The sequence below is a fragment of the Hevea brasiliensis genome, chromosome 10 (genome assembly GCF_030052815.1).
Source record: "Hevea brasiliensis isolate MT/VB/25A 57/8 chromosome 10, ASM3005281v1, whole genome shotgun sequence".
Classification (NCBI taxonomy): Eukaryota; Viridiplantae; Streptophyta; class Magnoliopsida; order Malpighiales; family Euphorbiaceae; genus Hevea; species Hevea brasiliensis.
Genome location: NC_079502.1, coordinates 982,401 through 995,650, shown reverse-complemented (window position 1 = coordinate 995,650; position 13,250 = coordinate 982,401).

Sequence of the window (13,250 nt, the reverse complement as noted above, 5' to 3'; positions counted from 1 at the left end):
ATTCCTAAAGTTTTGTAAGTTTTTCAATTAAGTCCAAACTTATTTTTCAAAAGGAAACAACATTGCATTAACAAATTAAAATTAGATTTTTAGGTAAAATACAACAATATCAAATAATAATAATAATAATAATAATAATAATAATAATAATAATAATAATAATCAAATTAATAGCAATTTAATCAAATCTTAAAACTAAGATTGACAATAATAAAGTAATATATTTTGATAATTGATTTAATATTGATTTATAAAACTAAAGATTTCAATTAAAAGTGGACTATTAAATAATTTATAAAATATATTAGAAATAATGTTAAAATGTATAAATGAAAGTTTTTACAAAAATTATAAATTAGTTAGATAATATTAAAATAATATTTAAATACTATATAAAAATATAAAATTTATATTTTTAAAATTCAGGTTATTATAATCTTCCCCTCTTAAAAAAAATTCATCCTCGAATTTTAAACAAAGTGACCAAAGAAAAGAAGGTGGTTGGTTATTGCTCCCCAAACTTTACATATACTGTTGAACCTGATATATTATTCTCACTTTGCTGTAGCGTCTAACCCATTATCATCCTTTCGCAGCGAAACTCCTACTGCCAACCTCTCCTTCATCTCTTTTTTGATATCTTTAATACTCTTTATTCTTTCACTGCACTCTAATATAGAAGCTTGAAATTCTAATCTCTGTTCTCTTCTATTACTAATCTTTGTGGTGCAAAAAAGTGATTCGTACTGCTTGTTTCACGATGTCTCAAGAAAGCACCCTTCTAAATTAACTATCCTTACAATTACTTTACCCAAGATCATTGCTGATCCTGATGGCCATTGGGACTTTAGTATGACTTTTCTTTGTGTTAAAGCACCTATACTTCCTAATTTCATAATATTGTGAACTTCCCACTTACTTCATGCTACGAACAAGTTCCCTGTACCCACTCCTGCCTATTTCATAGGTAATCAGTTGTGTAGAGTCCCATCTCAATGCCAAGCGTTCCTTACACCATCCATTAACATCGACAAGAGCTTTTGTATTCTCAAGCCACTCAGTCAATACGACTTATCATATCCTACTCCTTTTTTTTGAAAAGGGAGTTCCCTGACTTCTGCTTGAAACTTCTTACTATCTAATGTACTTTCCGACACATTGGCACTTGAATCCAGACTCTATTGCCCCATTAACCTACCAATTTACCATAACTAGTGTGACACCCCTTACCCGACTACAGTGTAGCCGAGCAAGTTATGCCACTCAGTGTGCCGAGCACTCTATTTTTATCTTAATTAATTTTTTATCATAATTTTGAATATAACTTGTGAAATATAATTCATTTTAAGCCATTTATCGAAATTATTATTTCTTTGAGGTTCCGGAAATTTTAAAGAAAATCCAGCAGAATACCGGCTAAAAATGGAGAAAACAGTTCTTCGGAACCTGTGAAAAACACTTTCTATATTCATTTTCCATCATCTCAACTCCATTTATCAAATTCTCAACAATGTTCAATCTCAGTTCTCATTCATCCATCTCATATGATACCATGCATAATTCATATATAAACATTCACTTTTCCATTTACAACCACACTTTTCATTATTTACATGAATATCAAAATACATTACATAAGTTTCAAATACATATGAGAAAATAAAATCAATTACAAAATACCAAAATGACATCTAGCGCCCTACCAATGCACTGCTGACAGTGAGGTGACACAGACACTATGCAGAACTGTGAACTGCCTTACCGAATCTGTGGTCTACTGGTGCTCTGTCCAATCTTCAGTACCTACGCGTTGCAAAAGCGACGCGCTAAGCATAAAGCTTAGTGGTGCAAATAATAAAATAGAAAGAAATAATATGCTGTAACACCCCTGATTTTATATATTATTATTAGGCTTCGTGTAGGTATCCTCAATTCGCGAAAATTTGACAGTTGTCCGGATCTGTGAATTTCCGGCCAGACAGACTAGCTACCGGAAAAGTCTCCGAATTGGATCGAGGTTTTGGCTACCCCACCATTGTCAGGCATCCCGAGCGCGTTCCCGAAGTCGGAATCGGCAAAGGTAAACCCGAACCTTGTTTTTACGTAATTTTCTAGTGCTTAAATAGGATTAAAAATCCGTAAAATATTCGTGGTAGCTTAGAAAATTATGATTCTTTTTGCAATAGCTTAGTAATATTGCTAAGGACCGCGGGGCAAAGTTTTAGAATTTTTAGAGCTTATTTGGGCAGTTTTTGCAAAAATGGTCAATTATAAGGACTAAATTGAAATATTACATACTGTGATGGATGATTGATTTGATGGGCCCAGGAGGGGCTGTGTGATATGATTGAGCTGTGGATATATGGATTGTAAATATAGAAGTGTGTTTTGAGCCATTTTGCAGGTTGGGTAGGTCCTAGGTATAGGGGAGACTCTGCCGGATTTTCGGCACGACTTAGGACGTAATTGGTCTTTTTCTTTATTTGTATTGAGTCAGATTGTATTAAATAAATGTAATATAATTGTCAGGTGAGCCGATGCCTTCTTCCTCCGCCCACCGCCACGGTGATTGTCGTCAAGTCTGTGAGTAAAAAATTCATTTTAATTGTAATTATGATATTATTATATGTTCAAGATGCCCATGCATCACTTATATGCATATATTTATGTAGTTAAACTCTAGGCACGATTTATGATGCATGATAATCATAAAGTGCCATGATGTTGTTGTGGTAATTTGGAGCAGCAGCGTGCGTTGGCGTGCGTGTGATGTGGTGTGGACTATGGATAGGACGGTAGTCACGGCTTGAGTAATTGGGACCCGATCCTTCGAGGGTAGTCACGGCTTGAGTAATTCAAGGACCTCGATTTGGTTATTAAGTGGAAGTCCGAGCTTGAGTAATTTGGCACCAGTTGGATTTAAGAGAGTCAGATAGGGATCACCCCATATGTTATGATTGATGCTACAGGGTGTGTGAGTGCTCCAAATTACCTTTTTGATGTTATGATGTGAAAATGATGTTGATGTTGCATTTCACTCTACAGGGTGCATTAGTTTTAGATAGTTATAGAGATTATGGTTAAAATTGATATTTTACTCTCTGAGTCGAACGCTCACTCCTGTTCAAAAATTTTTACAGGCCACAGGAGGATACTTTTTTTGAGGTTAACCTGCTTTCTCCCTCGCAGGTCAATTATTACTGTTTGTATAAACTTGTTAAATCTTAGAATTTCCGCATGTGTTAGGAATGTTTATTTGATTTGGGTCTGTAAACTAAATTATTATTTTTGGACCTGTAAACTTAATATTCTATGCATGTTGGATGGATTGGATGAGGGAGCTGAGCTCCCATTTATTTTTATGCTGATGAGTATGTGGAGGGTGAGCTGAGCTCCCCAATTGAGTATTTATTGTGTTTACAGGTCGGGTGAGTCGAAAACTCCCCGTTGGAAAGTCCATTTTATGGCCGGACTCTGTCCGTTTGTTTTCTTGAATTTGGGCCCAATGGGCCTTAGAGTTGGGTTAATGAACAGTTAGGCTTACTACGGGCCTCGGGGGCTTTAGGCTGGCCCAGGTCCTAGTGCCAGTCCGGCCCATAGGTTGGGTCGTGACAAATGTGGTATCAGAGCTTAGGCTCCAGATTCATAGGGAAAAATTATCTAAGTGTTGGGAAGAGTCTACTAGGAGTCACATGCAGAGTATAGGATTTTGTTTCGTCTTTTCCTGTAATTCTTTATTTCTAGATTCTACGTTATATCTCGGGAAATATAAGATTACCTCAGTTAGTGTCTTGATTTTCGTGGAGTACACAGAAATGTGAAATAGAGTTAGTAGACATGTGAGGTCTATCATGAGGATACGTACTCCAAGAAATGTTATATTTTTGTCTGTATGGGTTTAAATGGTGTGCCCATTTCGTGTAAGACACGAGTACATAAAAGTGAGTCTTAAAAGTACAGTTGCCCTAGATAAGGATGAGGATACCACTCATCGGCATCGTAGATGACCCAAATGTAATAAGTTTGTGATAATAGAAGATTCAGGAGAGATAAGAAATTAGGAGACCTAGTCCGTCAGACGTATCGTAGTAACTATACAATGTTCTCGATGTCCGCTCTGTAAGTGCATTACATGATCGACATGAGATTATTGTGTAGAGTCGCGTACTTCCTGTAGTGCTTATGATGAGGATGTTGCAGGCGTCTGCTTTGGTACAAGAATACTGCAATGAGTTTTATATCCGCAGAGGAGTTGGGAACTCTGGTTAAGAGCCTAGAGCTAGAATATCGAAAGGTCATAGTTGGGTGGTAACTAGAGTCGGTGACTTCGATTACCCTAGCATGAGCTAGAGTTACTGAAGAGTTGCCATCGCACTGCAGAGGTTTGGACTAGTTGCAAAGTAAAGGTGACACCTATAGAGTGAGAATAGTATACTTTGTGTGTATCAAGATGGAATAAAGTACAACCCTACTACCTAGGGAAGGTCGAAACTATGAATTGATGATTTACGGAGCTATGATATAATAATTGAGACATTAATTTGACATGGTTTTGGGCAAGGTGGTAAATGTAGTACCTTTGTTGCAAGTTATGGTATAGTCCTATCTTTTCAAAAGGGATCGAAAGTTATTACTAATAATGGTGACCAATAAAATAGTGTCCCAGATGGGATTGTAGAGTGTGGTCGAGAGTAGTTGGCTCGGGTATCCTGGAGAGGATACAAGTTCCATTATAGGAATCATATATAATCGGATCATGATGGATGTAAATCCTTTGAATTGGATGACAGGTTTGGGTGCCCGGAATCTTAAGTTTTGGGCTAGTTGAGTAAACATGGAAAATAATAATAATAATAATAATAATAATAATAATAATAATAATAATAATAAAATTACTGCAAAATTAGTTCTCGAGGTAGTAAGGGTATTATGTAAGCTAAAGGATAAGAATAGAGATCATACAATAAAAGTATGACTGTAATTTGCTGAGTTCCTTTCTAATTTCAAATTATTCAAAACAATAGTATAATCTAATTATAATAGTGTTAAGAGTAATAAATTAGCAAAGATAAATTATAGAAGGCCAATGGATAGAGAAAGTGCAGAATGAAAGTTTGGACAAGTGATTGTAGATACAATATAATCTAAATGCTAGTGGAAGTACTAGCTAGAGTGGTCAAAGGACCAAATCTGAGTAGCACAGATATGTGATAACGCGGTAGAGACTCTGAAAGATATAGTTAGCAGGTACAGCTGTCATGTTAGGAAGAAGAATGGAACCAGGAATAGAATAGTTAAGTTCTATTTTGGGTAAGACAAAAGAAATAAATGAAAGGACAATCTGAATGGCGCATAATAGAAGGAACAAAGTTAAGATATAGGGTAGGCTAAGTGTTATTCTTGGCAAGGTGAATGACAAGGATGGAGAACCCAAAATGGGACCATATTAGCAAGAATAGTGATGGAGGTATGGAATACAATAATAATGAGTAAATGTTAGAAGGTGTGCGATGGTATTGCGGACTACCTAAATAGGTAGAGAAAGAGAAGTTAGTAAGCAGTAAGTTGAATAAAAGTCAGTCTAAGGGATCAAATAGGTATGATGAGAGGAAAAGAATGATAGATAATGACACATAGGTTTTAGGTTAGACTTTTGAGATAGTGAGAAGGTAGTTAGAGGTTCGTTATGAATGTCAGGCAAACATTTTTAGTGTGATCAACAGAATCACTTTGTAGTGAAGCAATAACGACAGGACAATAGTAGGGGTAGAACGAAAAGTGACAAGTCTGGATGGTTATAAATCACTAGAAAGTTCAAGGATCAAATTAATGACCCTAGATAAGGATGGAATTAGTGTTGGAAGAATTTATTAGTGAGAGAAATCTTTCAGGAATCAACAAAAGTTAAGGGCACAATATAAACGATGATAGATATGAATCATAGGTCGAGTATAAGTAAAGTTAATAAATTAAAAAAAAAAATATATTATGGCAGGAAGGACGATGGTACAGTAAAGGGTTCATGCAGATGATACCTTATAGGTAGAGCACAATTGTGCTAGGAGATGATGAAATTTGAAGAGAAAGACTAAGAAACATAGGTTAAACATTATTATATGGACAATCGGGCGTAGTTGAATATAAGAGAATATTTTCTTTCTTTTCAAGTTTAGCTTGTGCTTTTGGTTCTAGAAGGTTATATAAGGAACAGAAACTGAGACAAGGAGACCTAGTTATTGAGAGTTTGGTAGGCACAAATTCATACATAATTTCCTGATATGAGAATGACAGTAAGTGCATACCTAGTGTTAAGTATGAAAGGACGATCAGAGTAATGACAGGAGTTAAATTGAGTTAGCTACTAAGGCTTGCGACTGTTTTAAACTATGAGCTAGATGAAGTACTATTTATGGATGAGTTTCAATAGATGAAATTGTTTATGATGGGTAATTTGAGGTTGAAGTTTAGAAAGCTATGGGCGATATATGATTATATTAAGGAGAATGAACACGTGAAGTATCTTGTTTGGAATTAAGGCATGACACATATTTCCTACAGCCGTGTTAGTTCAGATGGAACTTATAGTTTATGGGGCTCATATTCATCCAGGATAAGCAATTTCCTACTAAGGCTGGTAGGGAATGATAATGTTCTGATAGTTAAGTTGGAAAAAAGGTGATACAAGAAAAATTTTCTATGGGTAATTATAAGTGTTACATAAGGTGAAGAATGTGCTGGTAGGAGTAAATCATAGGGTTAGAATTCTTGAAGTAATGAAACTAGTAATCAAGATAAGACTAAGAAATAAAAAGAAAGTTAAAGTTGATGATGGGATAGACATCTTTGAAGGAAAAGGTGTAAGGATGAGATAGGACTAAAATTAAGGAATAAGTACAGCAGGTTGAAAAGATACCAACAATACCAAAAATAGGAAAAGGGAAGTGGATAAGATGCAAAGGACAGGAAGAGAGCTCGATAGAGTCAGTTATAATGATGAGGATAAGGAGTGTCTAACCACTGCCCCTGTGTTGGCACTACCTGTGAGTGGTGAAGGATACACCGTGTATTGTGACGCCTCCAGAGTTGGCCTTGGGTGTGTTTTGATGCAGAATGGAAAGGTAGTGGCTTATGCTTCAAGGCAGCTGAAGAGGCATGAGCAGAACTACCCCACCCATGATTTGGAAATGGCGGCTGTAGTCTTTGCAATTGAAAATCTGGAGACATTATCTGTATGGTGAAGTGTGCGAGATATACACCGACCATAAGAGTTTAAAGTACATCTTCCAACAGAGGAATTTAAACTTGAGACAGAGGAGATGGATGGAGCTTCTGAAAGACTATGATTGCACCATCCAGTACCACCCTGGGAAGGCCAATGTTGTAGCAGATGCTTTGAGCAGGAAATCATCCGCGCTTTGGCGCACATTTCAGAGAAGAGACCGTTGATTCAGGAAGTACATGAGTTGATGGATCAAGGTTTAATCCTAGATCTTTCAGATGAGGGGGTATTGTTGGCTCACTTTTCAGTGAGGCCAGACTTGAGGGACATAGTTAGAGTTTCCCAACACAGAGACCAACAATTGATGAAGATCATAGAAAGAGTACAGCAAGGTGAAGGTGGTGAGTTTGGATTTGCCAATGATGGCGCCCTAGTGCATGGTTCTAGGATATGTGTGCCCGATGTGGACAACCTCAGGAATGAAATCATGCGAGAGGCACACTACACACTTTACAGTGTCCACCCAGGTTCCACCAAAATGTATCATGATGTGAAAGATAGCTACTGGTGGAATGGCATGAAGAGAGACATAGCAGACTTTGTGTCCAAGTGCTTGACTTGTCAGAAGGTGAAGTTTGAACACCAGAGACCGTCAGGGAAGCTGCAAGAGCTCCCTATCCCAGAATGGAAGTGGGAAATGATTACTATGGATTTTGTGACTGGGTTGCCTCGTACCACGCGAGGATATGATTCGATATGGGTAATTGTAGACCGCTTAACTAAATCAGCTCACTTCTTGCCAGTGAAGATCACATATTCTGTTGCACAGTATACCCGACTCTACACTCGAGAAATAGTCAGATTGCATGGAGTTCCTGCTTCCATAATATCTGACAGAGGGCCCCAGTTCACTTCTCGGTTTTGGAGAAAGTTGCAGGAGGCACTTGGCACCTGCTTGAACTTCAAGACGGCTTTCCACCCTCGCATGCACGGACAAATTGAAGGACAATCCAAACATCGAAGACATGCTTCGCATGAGTGTTTTGGATTTTGGAGGTCAATGGGATGAGCAGCTAGCTTTGGTGGAGTTTGCCTACAACAACAGTTATCACTCCAGCATAGGGATGCCACCCTATGAGGCACTATATGGAAGAAAGTGTAGGTCTCCTCTGTGTTGGACGGAAATGGGGGAAGCAAAGGTGCATGATGTAGACCTAGTGCAGTACACTTCAGAGGTAGTTCCTTTAATCAGGGAACGATCAAAACAAATTTTCAAGAGGCGTAAGAGTTATGCACCCTGCACGGAGGGATGTGGTGTTTGCAGTTGGCGACTTTGTTTTCGTGATGGTTTCTCCAATGTAGGTAGTCGTGAGATTTGGATAGAATGGCAAGTTGGCAGCTCGGTATATTGGACCTTTGAGGTTACCGATAGAGTTGGAGCAGTTGCCACCGGTTGGAGCTACCACCCAACCTTTCTCACGTTCATCCCATGTTTCACATCTCCATGCTCAGGAAATACATTCCCGATCCTTCTCATGTACTACAACCAGATGTAATAGAGCTAAAAGAGAACTTGACATTTGAGGAGCAACACAGTAGCCATAGTGGACTACCAAGTGAGACGGCTAAGATCAAAACAGATCCCTATGGTTAAGGTTTTGTGGAGGAGCCGTCGGTGGAAGAGTGCACTGGAGTCGAACGGGACATGCGTAGCAAGTACCCTTTATCTGTTCAATGTGCAATCATGTACTTTATTCTGCCTTGTGTAAAATTCGAGGACGAATTTTCTGTAAGGGGGGGAGAATGTAACACCCCTGATTTTATATATTATTATTGGGCTTCATGTAGGTATCCTCAATTCGCGAAAATTTGACAGTTGTCCGGATCTGTGAATTTCCGGCCAGACAGACTAGCTACCGGAAAAGTCTCCGAATTGGATCGAGGTTTTGGCTACCCCACCATTGTCAGGCATCCCGAGCGCGTTCCCGAAGTCGGAATCGGCAAAGGTAAACCCGAACCTTGTTTTTACGTAATTTTCTAGTGCTTAAATAGGATTAAAAATCCGTAAAATATTCGTGGTAGCTTAGAAAATTATGATTCTTTTGCAATAGCTTAGTAATATTGCTAAGGACGCGGGCAAAGTTTTAGAATTTTTAGAGCTTATTTGGGCGCTTTTGCAAAAATGGTCAATTATAAGGACTAAATTGAAATATTACATACTGTGATGGATGATTGATTTGATGGGCCCAGGAGGGGCTGTGTGATATGATTGAGCTGTGGATATATGGATTGTAAATATAGAAGTGTGTTTTGAGCCATTTTGCAGGTTGGGTAGGTCCTAGGTATAGGGGAGACTCACTGGATTTTCTACGACTTAGGACGTATTGGTCTTTTTCTTTGTTTGTATTGAGTCAAATTTATTAATGATTGTAATAAAATTGTCAGGTGAGCCGGGACAGCCTTCTTCCTCCGCCCAGCCGCCTCAGTGACCATCGTGAAGTCTGTGAGTAAAATATTAATTTTAATTGTAATTTTGATATTATTATATGTTCAGCATGCCCATGCATCACTTATATGCATATATTTATGTAGTTAAACTCTAGGCACGATTTATGATGCATGATAACTGTTAAAGTGCCATGATGTTGTTGTGGTAATTTGGAGCAGTGTGCGTGCGTTGGCGTGCATGTGATGTGGTGTGGACTATGGATAGGACGGGGTAGTCACGGCTTGAGTAATTCGCTGGGACCCGATCCTTCGAGGGGTAGTCACGGCTTGAGTAATTCGCTGGGACCCTCGATTTGGTTATTAAGTGGAAGTCCGAGCTTGAGTAATTCATCGCACTGTGTTGGATTTAAGAGAGTCAGATAGGGATCACTCCCATATGTTATGATTGATGCTACAGGGTGTGTGAGTGCTCCAAATTACCTTTTTGATGTTATGATGTGAAAATGATGTTGATGTTGCATTTCACTCTACAGGGTGCATTAGTTTTAGATAGTTATAGAGATTATGGTTAAAATTGATATTTTACTCTCTGAGTCGAACGCTCACTCCTGTTCAAAAATTTTTACAGGCCACAGGAGGATACTTTTTTTTGAGGTTAACCTGCTTTCTCCCTCGCAGGTCAATTATTACTGTTTGTATAAACTTGTTAAATCTTAGAATTTCCGCATGTGTTAGGAATGTTTATTTGATTTGGGTCTGTAAACTAAATTATTATTTTTGGACCTGTAAACTTAATATTCTATGCATGTTGGATGGATTGGATGAGGGAGCTGAGCTCCCATTTATTTTTATTCTGATGAGTATGTGGAGGGTGAGCTGAGCTCCCCAATTGAGTATTTATTGTGTTTACAGATCGGGTGAGTCGAAAACTCCTCGTTGGAAAGTCCATTTTATGGCCGGACTCTGTCCGTTTGTTTTCTTGAATTTGGGCCCAATGGGCCTTAGAGTTGGGTTAATGAACAGTTAGGCTTACTACGGGCCTCGGGGGCTTTAGGCTGGCCCAGGTCCTAGTGCCGGTCCGGCCCATAGGTTGGGTCGTGACATATGCAATATAAAAATCATAATTTCTTAGCCATTGTGTTCATAAGAACTGAATAATTACCAACTTAGTGTTTAGTCGAGGGCTAATTACGTTTTATGATATTAACTTCTTCATGCATTTTGTTAATTATTTTCTTCATGATCTTGAGTTTCTTTGTATTCTATCGTAATCATTCCTGATATTTAATTTTTGTATTTTCTTTAACAATCAGTTCGATTCTGATTATACTTTTCCATGCCCAAGTAACCTATCTTGAACGATCGATCGGATAATGGGTCGTTGGCACCGACACCGCGGTGCCTCGGGCGTCATACCATGGGACGCAGAACGCCAACCACGATAACAAGATGGCTAAAAAGCCATGATATCACATAATTGGCATAAAAGCCATGAATACGGGCATAAAAGCCATGAATACGGACATAAAGCCATGAATACAGGCATAAAGCCTTTCCTTTCGCAGTACTGCTAAAACAATACCCTATTGGCATGCCAAACTATCCAAACCAATCACATTAGGCCTACTAGGGCATTTTGCATTTTTAAGTTTCACAATTTTTGAATTTCAAGTTTTCATGTCACTATTCATTTCATTAGTCAACTAAAATATTGACTTTTGCATAAACAATAGGTACATTGGTTTTAATACTCCCAACATACCACATTTTGTATTCAAAACTTGTTAGTTTTGGTCACTTTCTCAAAGTTTAGGTCATTTTGGCAAAATTGCCAATTTTTTGGTTTTGGTGTCACTATTCACCTCATTGGTAAAAAAAAATATTGACTTTTAGAATAAAAATGTGTACATTGACTTTGGCACTCCCAACATACCACATTTGGTGTTTAAAACTTGTTGGCATTAAGTGTTAATACCATTTCCAAGCATTAAACCAAAGGAGCAGATTTTTCAGTTTTGGTGAGTCAACTTCACTGTTCCATTGGACACTGTTACTGTTGGAATTTGAAGAAATGTAAAACATGAAAGTTGTTCCTTATTTTGTCTAGTTGAATTTCCTTTTTTGAATCACTCCATTTGGAGTTTTGTAGCTCCAGATATGGCTCAAAAACCCAAGCTGTCCGGATATGCATTCTGCAGAAATTTACCATATCTACAGTGCATGAACAGTAACTTGAGTCACTTGGTTGAATGGGTTCTGGCCATAATTTGGGGTAGGTTCCTTCATGAAAGTTGTTTGTCTATGTCTTAACTTGTTGCTGTAAAAATTTCAGGCCAATTGACCAAATCTACAGTGAGTTATAGCCAAATGAACAGTTACTGTTCATTTGGTCAATTCTGCAGAGGCAGTTTCAGGGTTCCGGATTGGGGCCAAGTTTTGGTCCTCTTGCTTTGGTCTTTTGGGCATGGTTTCTTCAGCAAAAATGTGCCATTATAAGCCTAGTTTCATGTCCAATTGGCCAAACACCAATTGGACTAGCACAGCCCAAGTTATGGCAGTGCAAAGGGACTGAATTTTCAGTCCCTATGCTGCTGTCCTAGGGCAGTTTGCAACCTCACTTTGCAATCTCATTTTTCAGTCCATTTGTTGGTCAATCTACCTAAAATGGTCACAATTTGACCATTAAAATGTTCTCTAATCAATTCATAATCCAAGTCCACACTTTACTCCCAAAACCCTAGCTCAAATTCAAGATTTTGTACAAGTTACCCTAGTTGACTAACTAACTCATTTCCTTATGTTTATATACTTTATTCATGATTGCTAATTTATTCCAAGTCCATTCAAAAACACTCAATCCTATTTCTCCCTAGGGCAGCCGAAATTTATGGAGTACATATACATAAATTTCATCCACTTAATTTACAAATTCTTGCTAAATTCAAGTTCCTATGCATGAAATTAAAGAGTTTTTGATATATAGTGCACTAACCTCTTGTAGCTTAAATCCAAGCCAACCCAAAACTTCAATTTCTTCTCCTCTTTTAGCTCCCAAAATATTAAGCAAGGTTCTAGGGTAAAATTTAGTGTTGGGAACTCAAGGAAATATGGTGGGAGTTTAGGGTTTCATGAGCTTGCCAAGCTCATCAATGGAGGGAGATGGGAAGAGTCACGTTTTGGGGAAGAAGAAGAAGAAGAATGGCTGCTGTAATTTGTGTTATTTTGGTCTTCATTTATGTCTTTTAATAGTTTAGTCAAATGGTAGCTTATTTGTGATTGGTCACAATTTGTAAATGACATCATCAAGATGTCATAATTGAGCTTTTTCTTCATTTTCTTTCCTTTCCTCCACTAATCATTTTCAATTTGATTTCTAGTAATTTTTATTCATATTTTATGTTATATTAATTATTTACTCAACTGGGCAAGTCGGCCAAAAATCACCTCGGAAGGCGAAATGACCAAAATGCCCTCTGTTTGGCTTAACGGGTCAAAATTGTCTGTACCGATTGAAAAATTTTTCTAGGTATTTTCTTGGCATTCTAATGCCATGGGAACCTCAATAACCCTTCTCTGGAGTCCC